The sequence below is a fragment of the Balaenoptera borealis genome (genome assembly GCF_965194805.1).
Source record: "Balaenoptera borealis genome assembly, chromosome: 21".
Lineage (NCBI taxonomy): Eukaryota > Metazoa > Chordata > Mammalia > Artiodactyla > Balaenopteridae > Balaenoptera > Balaenoptera borealis.
In genome coordinates, this window is record NC_138880.1 from 19,081,066 (window position 1) to 19,108,203 (window position 27,138).

Genomic DNA, 27,138 nt, shown 5'->3' on the forward strand with positions numbered 1-27,138 from the left:
GAGTAAATGGCATCAGAATAAAATACTTCACTGAAAAATTGCTCCTGGCAGTTTTCAATAAAATCAATTCAGAAAATAATGCTTCCTACCAATGTCTGAAATGCAAATGGAATCTGGCTTCATTTATTTCTATTAAGCAGTCATTTCTCTGTGTTGCACTTAATTGAGCTATAGTTCCCTTCATTATATATGCCTCTTGAACTTTTCATTTTTGAAAAGTGCTGTTCTCCCAACCACAGTAAATGTGAGAAGGAGAAATCAAATATTTTTAGGAAATACAAGATGTGTGCATGGGTTGATTTTTTTATACTTAAGAAAATAAAGAAAAACATTAAAAGATTTATATTTGTATAACTCACATGAATCACTTCCAAGTTTCCCTGTATTGCAAGCCTCATCAATTTATTATAGAATCTTGACTGATGACAGTATAAGGCTTCATTGCTTGACACGTCATTCACACCTTTACCCCAAACATCTCCTACTGGGTGGAAGGTCTCTTCACATCTTAGGCCATAATTCTTTGAAATTTTTTGTTTGTTTGTACGTCAGTTACTAGAGCAAGCTCTTTCCTTGAGGAAGCCCACAATAATTTTGAGTGTATCTTCATTTGGTTATTGGCTCATCAGGTCTCCCACAGCACTTTTTGTCTCTTTCCCCAACCCTCTAATCAACTCAGAAAATACTGCCAAATCCTACTCCCCTTCAAGAAAAAAAAAGTCAAAAGAAATACTGTGAATCTCTAAGAGAGCAAGATTACAAACTAGCCACAATCCTGGATAAAAACCCATTTTGAGTCAAACCAAGGGAATATCTGCTGACAGTAATGGGCTTCTTCTCAGAATACAATCTCAGGTCTGCTGTAAGATACAAATGAATGAACATTCAATATCCCCAAGTTTCTTCTACTTAGCTTGGCTAAAGTGACTACAGGTTTAAAACATGAGATGCATATGAGGTAAACACCCACCACTGCCACAGTGAAATGTCAGTAAGGCAACTACAGAATACGACCTTGGAAAAATATTACTTTCTGATGTTCCCTCTAAGCTATTCCTAAAATACACACCAAAATGCACTGCTGAAAGATATATACTATTAATTTGGTTTGTCTCATTTAATTTACTTGGTGTTTATGAGACTTCTTAGATCTATTGCATGATGTCTTCTAATAATTTTGATACATGTCAGCAATCATTTCTTCAAAGAGTGCACGTGTCTGATTTTTCTCTCCTTTCCTTCTGCAATTCCAACAGCAAAGTTTACGTTTTTCTCACTACGTCATTATATGTGATCTCTTTTATACTTTTTTTCTTCTGATTTATATTCCCATTTCTGAATTCCTTCTTCATTTGCATTGCATCTCCTCTTCGAAACCATCCTTTAATATATTAATTAATGATACTATGGTTTTCAATTGTAAAGTTTTCAATTTTAAAAGTAGTTTACAATTCTCTCCAAAATTTTCAATCATTTCTTTTCTACCCTTGAAAGGAAGCTGAGTTATTTTAAAGTCTGCACCTTTATGATCTAGGGTACTTTGTAAATCTGTTTTTACTGTCTGATTTTTGCTGTGTCATTGATGATGTCTTGTCTCCTCTTGTGCCTGCTTCCTTTTTTATGTCAGACATTATATTTGTAAAACTGTTGTAGAAATTACTCGAGGCCTAGGATCTCACCTTTCTCCAGAGAGGAATTATGCTGTTTTTGTTAGGTACTTGGACAGACTGGCAATCTGAGTTCACCTCAATTCAATTCCAAAGATTAAAATGATTCCAAGTTGAGCTACAGTCCCTGCAAATGTCTATCTACTTCTGGTTCACCTTTTCTTCAAAGGTATAGTTTTTCAGGTCCCAACTAAAAGTAATGGGTATTCACAAGGCCACTGCTTTTGGTAGACTTGGGTTCTAAACCCTACTACACCAGCTCTGTGAGGCTCTCAAAAGCAAAACTCAGCTTTTCATCAACTACCACAGAATTATCAACACCTCAAAGGGATGTGGTCCCAAATGCCAGGATTTGCCAGTCTTGGTTTCCTTTTCTCCTTGAATTCTGAGCTGGTATTTCTTCATTAGTTCTCTGATGCCTTTTTAAGTAGAATTTGTTTGTTTGTTTGTTTAATCCAACTTTCAATTATCCTCAGCAGAGGATTGTCTAAATTATCAAGGCTTTTGTTATTTACAAATACTATTACCTAAAGTAGTGTCTGTAACATTTTTTAGTACTTACAAATATTATTAATATTATTATTACTACTACTCTAATACATGCCTTTTAACTTTCTTACTGGCTTTCAAGATTTTTTTCCTTTGTTATTGCCTTGCATCAAATCTGTCTCTATACTGCTACCAGGGTGATACTGAAAATCCAGTAATGCCACTTCCATGTTTAAGTTCTTGAGTAACTTCAGTTCTGATAGATAACATTATATAGAAATAATACAAAGGATGAACATGGAAGTAAAATAAACCTCATTTCAAATCCTTGCTCTAACAATACTTATATAAACTTGGGAAAGTTAAGTTCTCATCTCCATTTGTCTAAACTCTAAAAGTTAGCATGATATTAACACTGAGCATATAAAGTTGTTTTGAAGATTAAGAAATAAAGTATTTAGTATAGACAGTATTAATGAGATATATAGCACTTAGTATCACATTGCAAGAATTCAGTAGATATGAGGAGTTCTCTTATATCTGAAGTACCTCTGACTGCACAAACATTCCATAATGTCTCTTCTCTCCATTTCTTTTCATATATTATTCCACCCTTTAACTTGGAAAAAAGCCAGAAGAAAAATAGAAATAAATGGGTTTTTCCTCATCTTTTAAATTACTTGGAGAGCCAAACACTCTCTTTTCTGGATCAAACTATTCATAGGCTTCCTACCCATGACCAATTCTTTTAGATTACAGGTGGAAAATCGGGCCATGGAAAATATAATAATGGAAATACACATGATTTATCATGATAGATGGCCATATCATTAAATAAGAGTAAATAATAAAATATAAGCTATTTTCCAACAAAGAAGCAGTGGCTGCAATAACACAGAGCAAGAATTCAAGTTCAGACCAAGAAAAAAACTTTGGGGGCATCTATCATGGAAGAAGTATGATGCATTTTAACAAAAGAAGAAAAACTAAGCATAGGATGCAAATTGTATACAGTTAAGACTCAAATTGAATGTTTAAGTGAATTGTAACTGCTTTAGAAAAAAATCAAATTGCCCTGCAAGTTCTGATAGTTTTCTATCACCTTAGAGAAAAATAAAATGTGATTTCCAAACTAACAGAAAGGGCAACTCTACTAAAAACAGAACAATGGAGACAATTGGCTGACTGCAAATTGTATGTTATTTAATTAACTTGTATTATAAATGTATAAATTTTCTATAAAATGTGAATGTATTTATACCCAAAGGAGGAAATATTAAAAACTATGTCTGAAATAATATCATCTCTCAGAAAATTTTCATCAAATGCACAACTTCCTAATGTGTCTACATGATTAACACCATCCTAAACCCTTTCTTTGGCTTTCAGATGTTTAGTGCCTCCTTCTCATCTAACCCTTCAAATCAGTCATCCTTCCTTGCCCTTCAACCTGTTACCTTCCTTACCTTTCCTTTACCCTTGATTCTAATCAAGACATATTTGGAATCTCAATAAGCTTAAAATAAGAGAATAATAAGTAAAGGACACACAAAGATATAAAGGTGATCTCTAAATAAACTTAATCCCGCCATATTGAAGTAGATGAAGTAGTTGAAGATTTTTAAATCTGGCAACACAATCTAAACGTCTTGAACATAATTTTCCAGAAAATAACTAGTTCAAATCTGTTGGATAGCCTGGAGAGAGGCTTTAGTCATCGGATGCTCTGAGTACCACACACTGAGTGAGATGGATACGCACTTACTTGGCTAATGAGTTCACCTTCAAACTCAGACAACTCAATCTGAAATAAATTACCAGGCAACTACCTCTGCAGCCATAGAAAAGAAGTAAAATATTAATAAATTGCAAACCAAAGAAATATTACACACTACCAAAAAACCCTATTTCATCACTTCTAAGACCTTGTCAATTTTAGGATACTTTATTGTTGATATTTCACCAACAATTTTTTAAAACTGGCAAATTATATATGACATATCTTTCATTCCAGGATACATCCTGATTTCAGAGATGTTAAATGTGAAAAAACAATGTGTATCTTCAAAAATTAAAATGTGGCATTCTTTATTTTATTTACTGGCCTTCGCTTTTGCCTCGTTAAACAAAGGGAAGTCTCAGTCTCAATCCTAGAATTTCTATTTTCAAAATCCACTTAAGCAGAAAATGACTTTACAAATGCAGACATAGAAGACCAAAAAGTGACTTGATCTGACATTGGAATTGTAGGCACTGGAGATACAGCAGTTACAAAAACAGAAAAGAAAAATTGTCTTTGTCTTTTGAGAGCTAACATTCGTGTGTGTGTGTTTACTGTATTGGTTCTCAATATCCTATTTAATTCTATCAGTGAACTTACCTCCTATGGCAACTTTAGCTCTTGTAAACTGTACTGATTACTCACCTCTCTTGGGACCATTTTTTCTATCATCTTTCCTTCCGTCCACTTCACACTCCACTGACTATATTTTCTGATAAAAATCTGAAAGGACTAAAAAAAAAAAAAAAATCTGAAAGGACTGAACTATCAATTCTCTCAGAAAGAAAAAGAAAATTTACAAAAAGAGATGAGAAATCTCCCAGCCACATATTTTCTTGTATAAATCAGAACAAAAGAATGATCTTGTCCATTTCATTAAATTCTAGGGATAACTCATGCCAAGATTTAGAAGCCATTACCCATTGATTGCAACCACTAAACCTGTACTCTAGCAAAAATATATTTATTAAACAGCCACTATTTTCAGATATGTCCACAACTCCTTTGGTACTACCAAGAAAGAAAAAATACCCTATTAAAATCTGAAAGGACACTGGTCCCTATTTGACTACAGCAATTGTCTTATTGCAAAGCATTTCTGAAGGACAAATTATGTACACCTTTCTTAAAATAACCTAAGACAGACATTATCTGTAGACAGAAGCAGCTTTAGAATAAATAAATAACAAAGGTTTGCAGTGACTGGTTGGTGTGTTGGGCAGAGTGTGCTGACTTTTCTTGAATCTACATCTCCAAAGTCCTTACATAAGACTAAAAAACTATTAGTTTTATATCAAACAATTGGAAGTGAGGGGTGTAGCTGATGGAGCTCATGGGGAAGAACTGAACAGCCTAAAGTGTATCTGGGTGCGCACTGCTCTCTAGAATGAAAACGGTGTCGAAAACATCCTTGAACCATTATCATAGATGTAGCAAAGTGCAGTTCATTTATGTGGAACCCATAGCATACGATGTGCTCCTGTGAAGAAGTACACATACAGTCAATTCAGATAATTGAATTGTAAGATAATTAGTAAGTAGTAGGTAGTAAGATAATTCCCATGGGGAGGAGACGTTCTTCAAAAAAAAAAAAAGTTCTCTAATAAATTTAAAAATCAAAATTATTAAATACAAGATTTGTTTCTAAAACTTTAGTTCTTCCTATTCATTTCTACTTTAAAGGGCCTTTTCAATACCCAAAGATCTATATTTTCTTTCTTTACTTTCAATTTAATATTAATCAATCATATAAGTCTTTAGGGCAACAAAAAAGGAATTTAAGCATAAATAACATCATACATGGGTAGACAGATACAGATATTATTACTAGCTGATATTAATCATGTTAAATTTTACATCACATTGGTTTTTCATCTCTGTACAGCAGAAAGAGCATCACAGATCATGACTTACTGTTGCTTCTGGGTATAGGCCCTGCAGAGTGGGTAAAAACTAGACACAGTGCTTATGGGAGATGGTAAAGAAGAAATTCCGTGTATATTAAATGTAATACAAAGCTCCTGACTCTGCCCAGCTGTATCTGGCTAGAGGCAAAAATGATGGTGCTCATTTCAAGTACTTACCTTGTGATGATAAATAATCAAGTAACATGATGATTATGATTTTTTAAATTTCCTTTTTATAATTACCATCATGTACCATCTGCAGTGGGATAGTAACAATAGCATTAGCTATTTCAGTATGTTTTTACATTGCCTAGCACACAAAGTCTGGGTGAAAAAAATTACAGCAATAATTTGCTTTTCTCAGAAATGTAGAAGTAATTGATTTAGTTTTGTAAATCAGTTTATTTGGAACTCTTCATAGGTAATCCAAAGAAATCTAATTCATATATGCTTCATATGTAAAGTTCTTATATGACTGAATTAATTTAGAATTTTTTTTTAATTCTAAGGAAAAATGTGTATATGGGGGTTATTAACTTATTTTGCCTAAAGCATTATAAATGTATCACTTTGTATATGCAAGCATTGCTTCAAATAAGAAAAAACAAAATGTTCTATTTAATATTGGAAAATTGCTTGTGTTCATATTTTGAACCTGCTTTAGAAATATCATTGTTTTGTTAGTTCTATGTTTTGACCTCTTTTACTATTTCAACACTGTTATGATTTTTCTCTGCCTTCTTGAAAAGCCCCTCATGTTTGTCATTTATATTTCTGTCTTGATTGTAAGAAGTATTGAGATAGCCTCCTCCACCAGAGGGCAGACGGCAGAAGCAAGAGTAACTACAATCCTGCAGCCTGTGGAACAAAAACCACATTCACAGAAAGATAGACAAGATGGAAAGGCAGAGGGCTATGTACCAGATGAAGGACCAAGATAAAACCCCAGAAAAACAACTAAATGAAGTGGAGATAGGCAACCTTACAGAAAAAGAAGTCAGAAAAATGATAGTGAAGATGATCCAGGACCTCGGAAAAAAGATGGAGGCAAAGATAGAGAAGATGCAAGAAATATTTAACAAAGACCTAGAAGAATTAAAGAACAAACAAACAGAGATGAACAATACAATAACTGAAATGAAAACTACACGAGAAGGAATCAATAGCAGAATAACTGAGGCAGAAGAACGGATAAGTGACCTGGAAGACAGAAGGGTGGAATTCACTGCTGTGGAACACAATAAAGGAAAAAGAATGAAAAGAAATGAAGACAGCCTAAGAGACATCTGGGGCAACATTAAACACAACAACATTCCCATTACAGAGATCGCAGAAGGAGAAGAGAGAGAAAGGACCCGAGGAAATATTTGATGAGATTATAGTCGAAAACTTCCCTAACGTGGGAAAGGAAATAGCCACCCAAGTCCAGGAAGCGCAGAGAGTCCCATACAGGATAAACCCAAGGAGAAACACACCAAGACACATCAAATTGGCAAAAATTAAAGACAAAGAAAAATTATTGAAAGCACCAAGGGAAAAATGACAAATACCATATAAGGGAACTCCCATAAGGTTAACAGCTGATTTCTCTGCAGAAATTTACAAGCCAGAAGGGAGTGGCATGGTATACTTAAAGTGATGAAAGGGAAGAACCTACAACCAACGGTACTCTACCCGGCAAGGATCTCATTCAGATTCGATGGAGAAATCAAAAGCTTTACAGACAAACAAAAGCTAAGAGAATTCAGCACCACAAAACCAGCTCTACAACAAATGCTAAAGAAATTTCTCTAAGTGGGAAACACAAGAGAAGAAAAAGACTTACAAAAACAAACCCAAAACAATTAAGAAAATGGTCATAGGAACATACATATCGATAATTACCTTAAACATGAATGGAATAAATGCACCAACCAAAAGTCAAAGGCTTGCTGAATGGATACAAAAACAAGACCCATTTATATGCTGTCTACAAGAGACCCACTTCAGACCTAGGGACACATACAGACTGAAAGTGAGGGGATGGAAAACGATATTCCATGCAAATGGAAATCAAAAGAAAGCTGGAGTAGCAATACTCATATCAGATAAAATAAACTTTAAAATAAAGAATATTACAAGAGACACGGAAGGACACTGCACAATGATCAAGGGATCAATACAAGAAGAAGATTTAACAATTATAAATATATATGCACCTAACATAGGAGCACCTCAATACATAAGGCAACTGCTAACAGCTATAAAAGAGGAAACCAACAGTAACACAGTAATAGAGGGGGACTTCAACACCTCACTGACACCAATGGACAGATCATCCAAACAGAAAATAAATAAGGAAACAGAAGCTTTAAATGACACAATAGACCAGATAGGTCTAATTGATAATTATAGGACATTCCTTCCCAAAACAGCAGATTACACTTTCTTCTCAAGTGTGCACGGAACATTCTCCAGGATAGATCACATCTTGTGTCACAAATCAAGCCTTGGTAAATTTAAGAAAACTGAAATCATTTCAAGCATCTTTACTGACCACAATGCTATGAGATAAGAAATCAATTACAGGGAAAAACTGTAAAAAACACAAATACGTGGAGGCTAAACAATACGTTACTAAATAACCAAGACATCACTGAAGGAATCAAAGAGGAAACCAAAAATACCTAGAGACAAATGACAATGAAAACACAATGATCCAAAACCTATGGGATGCAGCAAAACCAGTTCTAAGAGGGAAGTTTTTAGCTATACAAGCCTACCTCAAGAAACAAGAAACATCTCAAATAATCTAACGTTACACCTAAAGGAACTAGAGAAAGAAGAACAAACAAAACCCAAAGTTAGCAGAAGGAAAGAAATCATCAAGATCAGAGCAGAAATAAATGAAATAGAAACAAAGAAAACAATAGCAAAGATCAATAAAACTAAAAGCTGGTTCTTTTAGAAGATAAACAAAATTGATCAACCATTAGCCAGACTCATCAAGGAAAAGAGGGAGAGGCCTCAAATCAATAAAATTAGAAATGAAAGAGGAGAAGTTACAACAGACACCGCAGAAATACAAAGCATCCTAAGAGACTACTACAAACAACTCTATGCCAATAAAATGGAAAACCTGTAAGAACGGACAAATTCTTTGAAAGGTATAACCTTCTAAGACTGAACCAACTAGAAATAGAAAATATGAACAGACCAATCACAAGTAATGAAATTGAAACAGTGATTAAAAATCTTCCAACAAACAAAAGTCCAGGACCAGATGGCTTCACAGGTGAGTTCTATCAAACATTTAGAGAAGAGCTAACACCCATCCTTCTCAAACTCTTCCAAAATATTGCAGAGGAAGGAACACTCCCAAACACATTCTATGAGGCCACCATCACCCTGATACCAAAACCAGACAAAGATACTACAAAAAAAGAAAATTACAGACCAATATCACTGATGAATATAGATGCAAAAATCCTCAACAAAACTAGCAAACAGAATCCAACAACACTTTAAAAGGATCATACACCATGATCAACTGGGATTTATCCCAGGGATGCAAGGATTCTTCAAAATACATAAATCAATCAATATGATACACCATATTAACAAATTAAAGAAGAAAAACCATATGATCATCTCAATAGATGCAGAAAAAGCTTTTGACAAAATTCAACACCTATTTATGATAAAAACTCTCCAGAAAGTGGGCATAGAGGGAACCTACCTCAACATAATAAAGGCCATATGTGACAAACCCACAGCAAACATCATTCTCAATGGTGAAAAACTGAAAGCATTTCCTCTAAGATCAGGAACAAGACAAGGATGTCCACTCTCACCATTATTATTCAACATAGTTTTGGAAGTCCTAGCCATGGCAATCAGAGAAGAAAAAGAAATAAGAGGAATACAAATTGGAAAATAAGAAGTAAAACTGTCACTGTTTGCAGATGACATGATACTATACATAGAGAATCCTAAAATGCCACCAGAAAACTACTAGAGCTAATCAATGAATTTGGTAAAGTTGCAGGATAGAAAATTAATGCACAGAAATCTCTTGCATTCCTATACACTAATGATGAAAAATCTGAAAGAGAAATCAAGGAAACACTTCCATTTACCATTGCAACAAAAAGAATAAAATACCTAGGAATAAACCTGTCTTGGGAGACAAAAGACCTGTATGCAGAAAACTATAAGACAATAATGAAAGAAATTAAAGATGATACCAACAGATGGAGAGATATACCATGTTCTTGCATTGGAAGAATCAATATTGTGAAAATGACTATACTACCCAAAGCAATCTACAGATCCAATGCAATCCCTATCAAATTACCAATGGCATTTTTTACGAAACTAGAAGAAAAAAACGGAGCTGGAGGACTCAGACTCCCTGACTTCAGACTATACTACAAAGCTACAGTAATCAAGACAGTATGGTACTGGCACAAAAACAGAAACATAGATCAATGGAACAAGATAGAAAGCCCAGAGATAAACCCACACACCTATGGTCAACTAATCTATGACAAAGGAGGCAAGGATATACAATGGAGAAAAGACAGCCTCTTCAATAAGTGGTGCTGGGAAAACTGGACAGCTACATGTGAAAGAATGAAATTAGAACACTCCCTAACACCATACACGAAAATAAACTGAAAATGAGTTAGAGACCTAAATGTAAGACCGGGCACTATAAAACTCTTAGAGGAAAACATAGGAAGAACACTCTTTGACATAAATCACAGCAAGATCTTTTTTGATCCACCTCCTAGAGTAATGGAAATAAAAACAAAAATAAACAAATGGGACCTAACGAAACTTAAGAGCTTTTGCACAGCAAAGGAAACCATAAACAAGACAAAAAGACAACCCTCAGAATGGGATAAAATATTTGCAAACAAATCAACGGACAAAGGATTAATCTCCAAAATATATAAAAAGCTTATGCAGCTCAATATTAAAAAAACAAACAACCCATTCCAAAACTGGGCAGAAGACCTAAATAGACATTTCTCCAAAGAAGACATACAGATGGCCAAGAAGCAAATGAAAAGCTGCTCAACATCACTAATTATTAGAGAAATGAAAATCAAAACTACAATGAGGTATCACCTCACACCAGTTAGAATGGGCATCATCAGAAAATCTACAAACAACAAATGCTGGAGAGGGTGTGGAGAAAAGAGAACCCTCTTGCACTGTTGGTGGGAATGTAAATTGATACAGTCACTATGGAGAACAGTATGGAGGTTCCTTAAGAAACTAAAAATAGAATTACCATATGACCCAGCATGCCCACTACTGGGCATATACCCAGAGAAAACCATAATTCAAAAAGACACATGCACCCCAATGTTCATTGCAGCACTATTTACAATAGCCAGGTTATGGAAGCAACCTAAATGCCCATCAACAGACAACTGGATAAAGAAGTTTTGGTACATATATACAATGGAATATTACTTAGCCATGAAAAGGAACAAAATTGGGTCATTTGTAGAGACGTGGATGCATCCGGAGACTGTCATACAGAGTGAAGTAAGTCAGAAAGAGAAAAACAAATATCATGTATTAATGCATATACGTGGAACCTAGAAAAATGGTACAGATGAACTGGTTTGCAAGGCAGAAATTGAGACACAGATGTAGAGAACAAATGTATGGACACGAAGGGGGGATAGCGGCAGGGGGGTGGGGGTGGTAGTGTGATGAATTGGGCAGTTGGGATTGATACGTATACACTGATGTGTATAAAATGGATGACGAATAAGAACCTGCTGTATAAAAAAATAAATAAAATAGAATTCAAAAATTCAACAAAAAAGAAATAATAAAAAAGAAGTATTAATTCTGCTTATTATACTAAATACCCATTTCAATCATGCTTTTGAGTTTTACAATTATTTTAACATTTTTTATTTTTTTAAATTAATCATACGGATGGTAAAATCCACAAATCAGATTTGTAAAGTTAAGTGTCCCCTTTTCTGTGAAATCTTATTTACATTTACCCTAAGTAAATCCTGTTAACTTTATCCTGAATATAATTCTTCTATAGCTATATACATCAACATCACACATGTGTATGAGTGTATTTAAAATTTATATTCATAGACTTGAGTTTGAAGCAAAAGAGATTTCTCTACTTTCTTATTTATAAACTGAATTTAGCTCTAGAGCAAAAACCAGAAGGATACTTAATTCTGAAATCTGGAAGTATTTACATGTGAATGTGGGACAAGAAAAAAATCCTTATCGTTATGGTCAAAAGATACAAACTTCCAGTTATAAGATAAATAAGTACTAGGGATGTAATGTACAACACGATTAGGTAATTAACACTGTTGTATGTTATATGTGAAAGTTAAGGTAGTAAATCCTAAGAGTTCTCATCACAAGGAAAAATTTTTTTTCTTTTTTTAAAAATTTTTTATCTATATGTGATCATGGATGTTCACTAAGCTTATTGTGGTAATCATTTTATGATGTATGTAAATCAAATCATTATACTGCACTCTTTAAACTTATACAGTGCTGTATGTCAATTATATCCCAGTAAAACTGGAAGAAAAAAGTTCTTTATCTTCAGTTTATTTAATTGTTTGATATATATAAACTTTTGAGGTTGTTTCCAACTATTTCCCTATTATAATAATGCTTTAAGGAATATTGTTTTACACAAGTCATTTTGTAAATATGTTAATGAAGTGTGTCTTCATACTTCCATGAATTCTTTTGTTCCAAAGTATTAAATGTATATACTTACATATCTTAATTTTCATATATTATGCACTCAGTCATCTTACTGAATTTTTAAAATTTTTTTCCAGTTTTATTGAGATATAATTGACATATGGCATTGTGTTAGTTTAAGGTATACAACATAATGATTTGACATGTGTATATATTGTGAAGTGATTGCCACAGTAAGTTTAGTTAATATCTATAATCTCACATAATTACGGATTGTTTTCCTTGTAATGAGAACATTTAAATTCTACTCTCTTAGCAACTTTCAAATATAAAATACAGTATGGTTAACTGTAGTCACCATGCTGTACATTAGATCCTCAGAATTTATTTATTTTGTGACTGGAAGTTTCTACTTTGACTACCTTCACCCATTTCCCATATCTTTTACCCACTGTCTCTGGCAACTACCAATCTGTTCTCTGTTTCTATGAGTTTGTTTTTTTTTAGATGCCATATATAAGTGAGATCATACAATTTTGTCTTTCTCTGATTGACTTATTTCACTTAGCATTAGTGCCCCCAAGGTCCATCCATGCTGTCTCAAATGGCAGGATTTCTGTCTTTTTAATGGCTGAATAATATTTCATTGCACATATATACCACTTTTTTTTTCATCCATTCATCCATTGATGGACACTTTGTTTCCATGTCTTGGCTATTGTAAATAATGCTGTTATGAACATTGAGGAGTATGTATCATTTCCTATTGGTGTTTTCGTTTTCTTTGGGTATATACCCAGGAGTGGAATTGCTGAATTATATGGTAGTTCTATTATAATTTTTTGAGGAACCTTCAAACTGCTTTCCATAGTGACTGCACCAATTTTTATTTCTACCAACAGTACATAAAGGTTCCCTTTTCTCCACATCCATGCCAGCATTTGTTATCTCTTGTCTTTTTGAGGATGGTCATTCTAATAGGCGTGAGGTGATATGTCATTTTGGTCTTAATTTGCATTTCCCTGTTGATTAGTGGTATTGTCCTTTCATGTGCCTGTTGGCCATCTGTAGGTCTTCTTTGGAAAAATGTCTGCTCAGTTACTCTGTCCATTTTTTAATAGAATTTTTATAATTTATTTTTATGGCAGTATAATTGACATAACATTATGTTAGTTTCAGGTGTACAACATAATGATTCAGTATTTGTATTTGTTGCAAAATGATCACCAAAATAAGTCTAGTTAACAACTATCATCATACATGATTACCAAAAAATTATTTTACTTGTAGGATTGTTTGGTTTTTTTTAACTTTGAGTTGTATGCGTTCTTTAGGTATTTTTGGATATTAACCCCTTATCAGATATGTGATTTACAATTATTTTCTCCTATTCTGTCAGTTGCCTTTTCATTTTGTTGGTAGTTTCCTTTGCTGGGCAAAAAGATTTTTTTAACTTTCAGAGTAGTTTTAGTTTCACAAAAAAATTGAGAGTAATTTACACAGATTTCCCATATAACCACTGACCCACTCATGTATAACCCTCCCCCAACTATCAATTTGCCCCACCAGAGTGGTACATGTGTTACAAGTGATGAATTTACACTGACACATCATAATCAACCAAAGTCCATAGTTTACCTTTACCTTGCCTTATTGGTTCTTTCAGATTTTCTAGGCAAACAAACAGATCATCTACAAAGAGACTATCTTATTTCTTTCTACCCAATCTGCATACATTTTATTTCCTTTTCTACTCTAATTGCATTAGCAAAGACGTTCAAGTACAGTGTTGAAAGCATTGGTGAGAGGAGACATCCTTGTCTTGTTCCTGATCTTGGTGTGAAAGTTTCAAGTTTCTCACTATTAAATATGATGTTTCTTGTAGATATTCTTTATTAAGTTGAGGAAGTTCCCCTCTATTCCTAGTTTACTGTGAGTTTTTATCATAAATAGGTGTTGGATTTTGCAAAATGCTTTTCCTGCATCGAATGATAAGATCATGGGATTTTTCTATAGTTTGTTGATGTGACTGATGACATTAATTGATATTCAAATGTCAATCCAGCTTGCATACCTGGATAAATCCCACTTGGTCATGGTATACAATTCTTTTTATACACTGTTGGGTTTAATTTGCTAATACTGTATTAATCATTTTTACATCTACGTTTATGAGAGATAGTGGTCTGTAGTTTTTTTTTTTTTTTTTGCACCGTCTGGTCCGGATTTGGTATTACAATAATGAGTTAGGAAGTATTCTCTCTGCTTCTATTCTCTGAAAGATATGGTAGAGAACTGGTATAATTTCTTCCATAAATATTTGTAGAATTCACCAGAAAACCCAACTGCACCTGGTGCTTTCTGTTTTGGAAGGTTATTAATTATTGATTTAATTTATTTAACAGATACAGACCTATTTAGATGGTCTATTTCTTTTTGTGTGAGTGTTCACAGATAGTGCCTTTCCAGGAGCTGATCCATTTGCTCAAATTTGTGAGCACAGAATTGTTCATAGGTTTCCTTTATGATCCTTTCAATGTCCATGGGATCTATAGAGATGTCCTCACTTTCTATGGTGCGAGCCAAGATTATTGATTTTAGATCTTTCTTCTTTTGTTTTTTTTTTTGAATTGTACTTTATTTAAGTTTTTATACAGCAGGTTCTTATTAGTCATCCACTTTATACACATCAGTGTATACATGTCAATCCCAATCACCCAATTCATCACACCACAACCCCCAACCGCCACCGCTTCCCCCCTTCATGTCCATACGTTAGTTCTCTACATCTGTGTCTCAATTTCTGCCTTGCAAACCAGTTCATCTGTACCATTTTTCTAGGTTCCACGTATATGCATTAATACATGATATTTGTTTTTCTCTTTCTGACTTACTTCACTCTGTATGACAGTCTCCAGATGCATCCACGTCTCTACAAATGACCCAATTTTGTTCCTTTTCATGGCTAAGTAATATTCCATTGTATATATGTACCAAAACTTCTTTATCCAGTTGTCTGTTGATGGGCATTTAGGTTGCTTCCATAACCTGGCTATTGTAAATAGTGCTGCAATGAACATTGGGGTGCATGTGTCTTTTTGAATTATGGTTTTCTCTGGGTATATGCCCAGTAGTGGGCATGCTGGGTCATATGGTAATTCTATTTTTAGTTTCTTAAGGAACCTCCATACTGTTCTCCATAGTGACTGTATCAATTTACATTCCCACCAACAGTGCAAGAGGGTTCTCTTTTCTCCACACCCTCTCCAGCATTTGTTGTTTGTAGATTTTCTGATGATGCCCATTCTAACTGGTGTGAGGTGATACCTCATTGTAGTTTTGATTTTCATTTCTCTAATAATTAGTGATGTTGAGCAGCTTTTCATTTGCTTCTTGGCCATCTGTATGTCTTCTTTGGAGAAATGTCTATTTAGGTCTTCTGCCCAGTTTTGGAATGGGTTGTTTGTTTTTTTAATATTGAGCTGCATAAGCTTTTTATATATTTTGGAGATTAATCCTTTGTCCGTTGATTTGTTTGCAAATATTTTATCCCATTCTGAGGGTTGTCTTTTTGTCTTGTTTATGGTTTCCTTTGCTGTGCAAAAGCTCTTAAGTTTCGTTAGGTCCCATTTGTTTATTTTTGTTTTTATTTCCATTACTCTAGGAGGTGGATCAAAAAAGATCTTGCTGTGATTTATGTCAAAGAGTGTTCTTCCTATGTTTTCCTCTAAGAGTTTTATAGTGCCCGGTCTTACATTTAGGTCTCTAACTCATTTTCAGTTTATTTTCGTGTATGGTGTTAGGGAGTGTTCTAATTTCATTCTTTCACATGTAGCTGTCCAGTTTTCCCAGCACCACTTATTGAAGAGGCTGTCTTTTCTCCATTGTATATCCTTGCCTCCTTTGTCATAGATTAGTTGACCATAGGTGTGTGGGTTTATCTCTGGGCTTTCTATCTTGTTCCATTGATCTATGTTTCTGTTTTTGTGCCAGTACCATACTGTCTTGATTACTGTAGCTTTGTAGTATAGTCTGAAGTCAGGGAGTCTGAGTCCTCCAGCTCCGTTTTTTTCTTCTAGTTTCGTAAAAAATGCCATTGGTAATTTGATAGGGATTGCATTGGATCTGTAGATTGCTTTGGGTAGTATAGTCATTTTCACAATATTGATTCTTCCAATGCAAGAACATGGTATATCTCTCCATCTGTTGGTATCATCTTTAATTTCTTTCATTATTGTCTTATAGTTTTCTGCATACAGGTCTTTTGTCTCCCAAGACAGGTTTATTCCTAGGTATTTTATTCTTTTTGTTGCAATGGTAAATGGAAGTGTTTCCTTGATTTCTCTTTCAGATTTTTCATCATTAGTGTATAGGAATGCAAGAGATTTCTGTGCATTAATTTTCTATCCTGCAACTTTACCAAATTCATTGATTAGCTCTAGTAGTTTTCTGGTGGCATTTTAGGATTCTCTATGTATAGTATCATGTCATCTGCAAACAGTGACAGTTTTACTTCTTATTTTCCAATTTGTATTCCTCTTATTTCTTTTTCTTCTCTGATTGCCATGGCTAGGACTTCCAAAACTATGTTGAATAATAATGGTGAGAGTGGACATCCTTGTCTTGTTCCTGATCTTAGAGGAAATGCTTTCAGTTTTTCACCATTGAGAATGATGTTTGCTGTGGGTTTGTCACATATGGCCTTTATTATGTTGAGGTAGGTTCCCTCTATGCCCACTTTCTGGAGAGTTTTTATCATAAATAGGTGTTGAATTTTGTCAAAAGCTTTTTCTGCATCTATTGAGATGATCATATGGTTTTTCTTCTTTAATTTGTTAATATGGTGTATCATATTGATTGATTTATGTATTTTGAAGAATCCTTGCATCCCTGGGATAAATCCCAGTTGATCATGGTGTATGATCCTTTTAAAGTGTTGTTGGATTCTGTTTGCTAGTTTTGTTGAGGATTTTTGCATCTATATTCATCAGTGATATTGGTCTGTAATTTTCTTTTTTTGTAGTATCTTTGTCTGGTTTTGGTATCAGGGTGATGGTGGCCTCATAGAATGTGTTTGGGAGTGTTCCTTCCTCTGCAATATTTTGGAAGAGTTTGAGAAGGATGGGTGTTAGCTCTTCTCTAAATGTTTGATAGAACTCACCTGTGAAGCCATCTGGTCCTGGACTTTTGTTTGTTGGAAGATTTTTAATCACTGTTTCAATTTCATTACTTGTGATTGGTCTGTTCATATTTTCTATTTCTAGTTGGTTCAGTCTTAGAAGGTTATACCTTTCAAAGAATTTGTCCGTTCTTACAGGTTTTCCATTTTATTGGCATAGAGTTGTTTGTAGTAGTCTCTTAGGATGCTTTGTATTTCTGCGGTGTCTGTTGTAACTTCTCCTCTTTCATTTCTAATTTTATTGATTTGAGGCCTCTCCCTCTTTTCCTTGATGAGTCTGGCTAATGGTTGATCAATTTTGTTTATCTTCTAAAAGAACCAGCTTTTAGTTTTATTGATCTTTGCTATTGTTTTCTTTGTTTCTATTTCATTTATTTCTGCTCTGATCTTGATGATTTCTTTCCTTCTGCTAACTTTGGGTTTTGTTTGTTCTTCTTTCTCTAGTTCCTTTAGGTGTAACGTTAGATTATTTGAGATGTTTCTTGTTTCTTGAGGTAGGCTTGTATAGCTAAAAACTTCCCTCTTAGAACTGGTTTTGCTGCATCCCATAGGTTTTGGATCATTGTGTTTTCATTGTCATTTGTCTCTAGGTATTTTTGGTTTCCTCTGATTCCTTCAGTGATGTCTTGGTTATTTAGTAACGTATTGTTTAGCCTCCACGTATTTGTGTTTTTTACAGTTTTTCCCTGTAATTGATTTCTTATCTCATAGCATTGTGGTCAGTAAAGATGCTTGAAATGATTTCAGTTTTCTTAAATTTACCAAGGCTTGATTTGTGACACAAGATGTGATCTATCCTGGAGAATGTTCCGTGCACACTTGAGAAGAAAGTGTAATCTGCTGTTTTGGGAAGGAATGTCCTATAATTATCAATTAGACCTATCTGGTCTATTGTGTCATTTAAAGCTTCTGTTTCCTTATTTATTTTCTGTTTGGATGATCTGTCCATTGGTGTCAGTGAGGTGTTGAAGTCCCCCTCTATTACTGTGTTACTGTTGGTTTCCTCTTTTATAGCTGTTAGCAGTTGCCTTATGTATTGAGGTGCTCCTATGTTAGGTGCATATATATTTATAATTGTTAAATCTTCTTCTTGTATTGATCCCTTGATCATTGTGCAGTGTCCTTCCGTGTCTCTTGTAATATTCTTTATTTTAAAGTTTATTTTATCTGATATGAGTATTGCTACTCCAGCTTTCTTTTGATTTCCATTTGCATGGAATATCGTTTTCCATCCCCTCACTTTCAGTCTGTATGTGTCCCTAGGTCTGAAGTGGGTCTCTTGTAGACAGCATATAAATGGGTCTTGTTTTTGTATCCATTCAGCAAGCCTTTGACTTTTGGTTGGTGCATTTATTCCATTCACGTTTAAGGTAATTATCGATATGTATGTTCCTATGACCATTTTCTTAATTGTTTTGGGTTTGTTTTTGTAAGTCTTTTTCTTCTCTTGTGTTTCCCACTTAGAGAAATTTCTTTAGCATTTGTTGTAGAGCTGGTTTTGTGGTGCTGAATTCTCTTAGCTTTTGTTTGTCTGTAAAGCTTTTGATTTCTCCATCGAATCTGAATGAGATCCTTGCCGGGTAGAGTACCGTTGGTTGTAGGTTCTTCCCTTTCATCACTTTAAGTATACCATGCCACTCCCTTCTGGCTTGTAAATTTCTGCAGAGAAATCAGCTGTTAACCTTATGGGAGTTCCCTTATATGGTATTTGTCATTTTTCCCTTGGTGCTTTCAATAATTTTTCTTTGTCTTTAATTTTTGCCAATTTGATGTGTCTTGGTGTGTTTCTCCTTGGGTTTATCCTGTATGGGACTCTCTGCGCTTCCTGGACTTGGGTGGCTATTTCCTTTCCCACGTTAGGGAAGTTTTCGACTATAATCTCATCAAATATTTCCTCGGGTCCTTTCTCTCTCTTCTCCTTCTGCGATCTCTGTAATGGGAATGTTGTTGTGTTTAATGTTGCCCCAGATGTCTCTTAGGCTGTCTTCATTTCTTTTCATTCTTTTTTTCTTTATTCTGTTCTGCAGCAGTGAATTCCACCCTTCTGTCTTCCAGGTCACTTATCCGTTCTTCTGCCTCAGTTATTCTGCTATTGATTCCTTCTCGTGTAGTTTTCATTTCAGTTATTGTATTGTTCATCTCTGTTTGTTTGTTCTTTAATTCTTCTAGGTCTTTGTTAAATATTTCTTGCATCTTCTCTATCTTTGCCTCCATCTTTTTTCCGAGGTCCTGGATCATCTTCACTATCATTTTTCTGACTTCTTTTTCTGTAAGGTTGCCTATCTCCACTTCATTTAGTTGTTTTTCTGGGGTTTTATCTTGGTCCTTCATCTGGTACATAGCCCTCTGCCTTTCCATCTTGTCTATCTTTCTGTGAATGTGGTTTTTGTTCCACAGGCTGCAGGATTGTAGTTCTTCTTGCTTCTGCTGTCTGCCCTCTGGTAGATGAAGCTCTCTGAGAGGCTTGTGGAAGTTTCCTGATGGGAGGGACTGGTGGTGAGTAGAGCTGGCTGTTGCTCTGGTGGTCAGAGCTCAGTAAAAGTTTAATCCGCTTGTCTGCTGATGGGTGGGACTCATTTCCCTCCCTTTTGGCTGTTTGGCCTGAAGCAACCCAACACTGGAGCCTACCCAGGCTCTTTTGTGGGGCCAATGGCAGACTCTGGGAGGGCTCACGCCAAGGAGTATTTCCCAGAACTTCTGCTGCCAGTGTCCTTGTCCTCACATTGAGACACAGCCACCCTCCGACTCTGCAGGAGACCTTCCAAAACTAGCACGTAGGTCAGGTTCCGTCTCCTATGGAGCCACTGCTCCTTCCCCTGGGTCCTGATGCACACACTACTTTGTGTGTGCCCTCCAAGAGTGGAGTCTCTGTTTTCCCCAGTCCTGTGAAAGTCCTGCAATCAAATCCCACTAGCCTTCAAAGTCTGATTCTCTAGGAATTCCTCCTCCTGTTGCTGGACCCCCAGGTTTGGAAGCCTGTCATGGGGCTCAGAACCTTCACTCCAGTGGGTGGACTTCTGTGGTATACGTGTTCTCCAGTTTGTGAGTTACCCATCCAGCAGTTATGGGATTTGATTTTATTGTGATTGCGCCCCTCCTACCATCTCATTGTGGCTTCTCCTTTGTCTTTGGATGTGGGGTATCTTTTTTGTTGAGTTCCAGTGTCTTCCTGTCGATGATTGTTCAGCAATTAGTCGTGATTCCGGTGTTCTTGCAAGAGGGAGTCACAGCATGTCCTTCTACTCCGCCATCTTGAACCAAACTCCTCTCTTCTTTTCTAATATACGCATTGAATGCTATAAATTTCCTATAAACACTGTTTTTTCTGTGTCCCACAAATTTTGATGCTCTCATTTCATTTTCATTTAGTTCAAAATGTTTTCTTTATTTCTCCTGAGATTTCTTCTTTGACCCATGTGTTATTTAGAAGTGTGTTGTTTCACCTCCAACTATTTTGAGCTTTTCCAGTTAACATTTTATTATTGATTTCTAGTTTAATTCCATTGTGGTCTGAGAGCAGACATTGTAAGATTTCTATTTTTTTAAATTTGTCTAGTTGTGTTTTATGACCCACAATGTGGTCTATCTCAGTGAGTGTTTCACGTGAGCTTGAGAAGAATGTGTATTCTTCTGATGTTGCATGAAATAATCTATAAACTATGTCCAGTGATTTATGGTGTTGCTGAGTTCAACTATGTCTTTACTGATTTTCTGCCTGCTGTATCTGTCCTTTTCCGATAGACGGGTTTTGGCATCCAACTATAATAGTGGATTCATCTATTATTTCTCTTGCAGTTCTATCAACTTTTGCATCACATAGTTTGATGCTCTGTTGTTAAGGATACACACATTAAGGGTCATTATGTCTTCTTAGAGAATTAACCCCTTCATCCTTATGTAATGACCTTCTTTGTCCCTGATAACTTTCCTTACTTTGAAATCTGCCCTGTCTGATATTAATATAGTTGCTCCTGCTTTCTTTTGGTTAGCTTTAGCATGGTATATTTTTTCCATCCATCCATTAACTTTTTTAATCTATGTATGTCTTTATATTTAAAATGGGTTTCCTATAGACAACATATTGTTGGATTTTGCTTTTTGATCCACTATGGCAATCTCTGTCTTTTAATTGGTGCATTTAGACCAATGTTCAAAATGTTCTAAAGATTTGGATTAATATCTACCACACCTGTTACTGTTTTTTATGTGTTGACCTTGTTTTGTGTGTTCCTGTTTTTGTCTTCCATTCTTTTCCTGCCTTTTATGGTTTAGTCGAATGTTTTGTTATTACATTTTCCTATAATTTTTTAGCTTACAGTTTACTTCTTTTGTTAGTTTTTTAAATGGTTGCCCTAGAGTTTATCATATACATTTACAGCTTATCAATAACACTATACCACTTTACAGGTTGTATCTTATAATTTTAAAAAATCCTAATTTTTCCCTCCTTCCCTGTATATACAAGCATGCATAATTGAAACACTGTTGCTATTAGTTTTTAGCTATCTATTAGATCAATTAAAAATAGAAAAACAAAAGTGTTTATTTTTGCTTCATTAAATCTTCTCACTGATCTTTCTTTCTTTATGTAGATCTGAGTTTCTGATCCATATTATTTTCCTCTCTCTGAAGAACTTCTTTTAATATTAAGTGCAAGGCAGGTCTACTGGCAAGAAATTTCCTAGTATTTATTAAACACTCTGAACCCTGTGAAAAATTAAAATCCTCTCTCTGTCTGCTACCAGGATTCTTCCTGTATCCTGTAAGTTTTATGGGATTAAATATATGGATAAAGTATGCCTGCATGGTTATAATTTGTCACTTCCATACCCATCATTTTTTGAGAGCTGTGCCCACCTAATGAATCTAGAATGTGATATGTGGGATTTGGAGCCCAGTTAGTAATATGTTTTTCCTGGAGAAAAATGGCTACTCTGCTTTTTCATTTGCTATAGACTTTGAATTTTTGGATAAAGTGCAGACAGAAATAGAGAGACAAAGTAAATTTCTACCTACTTGATGTTGGTGTAGCATTGCTGACCTACCAATTTCACTTTCATTCTACTGGCATTGGGGTTAATGGAAATTTCCCTAGATACCATTTGAAACAGGAAGCCTGTCTTCAGTTCTCAGCAAACAATCTCTTTGGCAGTGGCTTCTTGACCTTAAGTCTGTTTATCTTATTACAAGACAAATTTGTGCTGCCCCTTTGAAATCATCTTCTAATAAAGAAACTAAGCACTACAACCAGCTCACAATGGTAAAACACAAATCAGTTTCATTTAACAGCAGTGTTGTTGAAATTGGTCAATTCCCGGGGAGAAAAGAATCTTTTGTCCCCTTCAAATTTCTTTTTCTCATTTTGATTAATACCTTACTTAAATATCCAGAATAAGGGCAGAAGTGAGGACATTCAAGAAGGGTTGTTTAAATGCCAGTAGATAAGGAACTTCTATTAATTATGTTTAGGTTACCATTCTGCCATTTTCAGGACTCAATGCAAGCAGAATTGACTGAAATGGTCCTCTAAGTCCAGTCCAAATATCTCAAATGATGAAGGATCTTGTAGGGATATGGATAAGGTGATGCTAATCTAAGGATGGATTCTGTGAACATGAGTCTAAAGAGCTGATCAGGGAATTAAAAACTACCCAGCTATAAAGCAGAAGGGTGCTGACAACTGGTGGTTGCAGAACTTCAGAGAGGCAGGTTATTATCAACATGGATGAGGGGTTTCACTATGCACAGGGAACTGGGTAACCAAGGTGGAGACTGGGAACTGAGACCAGAGCATCAGAACGAGAAGGGCTCCAGCACAATCCTGATTCCAAGATCTCCCAAAGAGTAATTAATCTGGGACCAAGATCATCCCAGACTGAAGGTTTAGCCTCTATTTTAAAGTAGAAGCTAATTTGGCATTTAGAGGAATATGGATGTCAGCAGAAAGGAAATCAATGAGCACCCTCATCTTTTAACTTTTAACCACTTTTACTGAGTGACTACAAAATACACCTTCAAATTCTTGCATTGAAGTTCTATCTAGTACTTAATTTCTAATACATTACTTTTTTTTGAGATAGTAAGTTTTGTTTTGCTTTCTAAAGTCCCCTCATACTTGCAGACTCTTTCATTTCAGTTTTGTAGCCGGACTTTTAAATTTCTTTAGTCAAAGATTTTGGCAGCTATAAACGCAAGAACAGCTCAAAGAAACCTGTCTTCCATAAAAGCCTAAGAAAAATAAAGAGAATATGATAGGAGACCTGGGGCGGTAGGGGGCAGAGCGAGTATCTTTACAGCAGAGATGCAAGTTTCTGCCAAATAGGGAAAAGAGAGGGCTTTCAATGTCTGTATCTGAGTCTAGAGCACTACGCCAAGGCAGTGCCTGTGAGGTATCCAACCTCAGAGAGACGCTGTTCTCCACTGGAATCCAGGCAGCTCTTCTCTAACTAGTAGAACTCATGAACTCTGCTGTCAAAATGGTTTCGCACTAATAGATTTATCTCCTTCTTAACCTCTGTTCAGCATTCATATTCCCAGGGGAAGTCTGGCTGATTCAGTAGAGACCACATTCTCACCAATGGCTGAGACTGGAAGGAGGGTGTAATGGTAGACATTTCCATTAATGTTCACTGCATCTCCATGCCTGGCTCATCACTTGACATATAGCTAGTGCTCAAAAAATGATTGTTGAATTTAAATATTCTAAACGACCAACTTCTTTTGATTGAAGTCACATGTTGGTAAACAGTTAAACTGTTCTTAAGACCCTATAAGTCTGTTCTTTCAAATTCTTTTCAAATTCTTCTATACATCTGTTTTTGTTAGAAACCTATGTTTGAACAATTATTATTTCTATTTCTTCTATAGTCTCTAAGGTTAGCTAGTTATGTTTTCCTCTGAAATGTCTTCTTCCCTCTCTTGGCCATGCTTGAGTGTACCTTGTCAGTCCTTCATGTTGTGTACTGCTTAGGAATTCCTGTCTCACCAGAAACAGTACCTGAATGAAACTGTATCTGAGCTTGACCACAAATCAATTCCTTTCCTCTTATTCTTGCTAACTTAAATATCAGTCCATGTCAAAACAATATCCAGGACTCATTCATTAATATGTAATTGTTATTTTATATGACTTTAAGCATAGGGACATCCTCATGGTTCACTAACTCATCCCTTTGTCAGTCATGTGGCCAGATGTCAAATAAACTAACTCCATGACAGTGGATCTGCTCTTTTTTTTTTTAACACTTTGAAGACCAATCCAGTTCAACTAAATCATTAGCCTATTGCATGTTATCTAGATCATTACCCAACTAAAAAGTATTTTGGGGAGCAGTATGTATTCTAAAGTAGCAGTGATTGAAAGCACTATGTTATATGCTGAAAAATTCTACATGAGTGGTTAGCTGTTAAACAAAAAGCTGGAACATGGGCAGAGTACAAATACAGCAAACCTCTATATAAGATTCAGGCTTGATGAGCTACTGACTTCCAGACACTAATAAATTATTTTCTAAATCCAACTCCTTAATGAAAAGAAAGAGAGCTGCTTGGATAAGTGGCTGATTTGGAGACTAGAACAGAGAATATACCAAAATACAAGATGAGCCTGGACTGCCTTGTGATACCAAAAAGAAAGGAATACTTACTTAATTAATTAATAAGATAAAAGAAGATGGGGCATGTCAAAGTGACACAGTTGCCAATCTCCCAATGGCCAAACCTGGAACAATTTGAGCACTGAAAGAAATAACAATAATATCAGATTATAACGCAAAGAATAAGTACTCATGAGCCTCTAATAATAAGATAAAAGAGTAAATGAATAACTAACTAAATAAATGAAAAGAGACAACTCTTTCTTATGGAAAATTCCAATTAGTAAATACAGAAGGAATGCAGGAAATAGAAAACCCACCATTAGATAATCTCAGAATAATTTCTGCATGCAAGAACTCCCCTTATCTGCCTAAAGACGGATCCTCCAAAAGGAACTCAAATGTCATAAATCCCTTCCCGGGAGTTTCACCAACCAGGGAAGTTTGATTCATCACAAACTAGGAGGCTAAAAGTTGACACAACATCCAGACAAATTTGTCACAAACTATCATACCTCCCATCTATTCTTCTAAGGGCCCTTTCATCTTTCCTAAAAATCATTTACTCTCTCTTAAGTTGCCTACATCTCTCCTCATCTCCCCTATTAAGATGGTATATAAGCTCTCAAATTTTATTTATTTGGGTATTCATATATTTCCTGTGTGCCTCTCCTCATATAATATTCCAAAGTAATAAATTTTAATATCTTTTCTTTGTTAATCTGCCTGTTGTCAATTTATTTCATAGACACAGCTATCAAACCTAGGAAGGGAAAGGGAAAGTCTTTCCTCTCCTACACTGCACACCCCTATTAAAAGACAAAGATTTTCAGAATGGCTCTTAATAAGACCCAATCTGAGCTGTTTACAAGAAATACACCATAAATGTAAGGACACGGATAGCTTCAAAGTAAGTATGGAAAAGGAAGTACCATGAAAACATTAACCAAACACTGACGTGGCTATAATAATTTCAAACAAAATAGGTTTTAAGACAAAAAGTATTAAAGAAAGTGAAATTTCATAATGGTTAAAGGGTCAACTCAACAGGAAGAAATAACAATCCTGAATTTGTAAGTACCTAATAACATGGCTTCAAAATACTCAGTATCAAAAGTTGAGGGACCCAAGAGGAGAAATTGACAAATTCTTAGTCAGAGTTGGAGGTTTCAACACACCTCTGTCATTAAGTAATAGAACAATCAAATAAAAATCAATAAGATTATAATGAATTTAAACATTATTTACCAACCCCATCTAATACGTGTTTAGAACACTACACCCAACATTCTTTTAAACAAACTTAAGTGTACATGGAACATTTACAAAAGAAAAGAAGAGAAGAAGGAGGAGGAGAAAAAAGAAAGGAAGAGGGAAGGGAGGGAGGGAGGGAGGGAAAAGAAGAAAAAGAGCACAGAAGTCATATTATTAAAAATATTAACTTTATCACTGACAAAACTAGATTGTAGAACATAGCTTGACCTGTGGCCAAAATCAAGCTTCTAAATAATTTGCCCCCACAGAGTACATGGGCAATGGTGTGCTGTCTCCTTTAAGAAAAAGAGCTGCCTCAACAAGCTTATGGTAGGAAGTAGTAAAGAAGATTGGATACTGTGAACAGGCTGTTCCAAAGTGAAAAAAGAAGAGTCTATGCCATGTATGTACAGACCAAACCCTTTTCCTAATTTCAAATTGTTCAGTGAAGTATGGACCCTACTTCCCAAAGCCTACAAACAGAAGTTCCTATTTTAGGGTAACAGATAAAAACTCATGGAAAACAAGAAGATGTTTACTAATAACTACAAGGAAGAGTTGACAATATCTC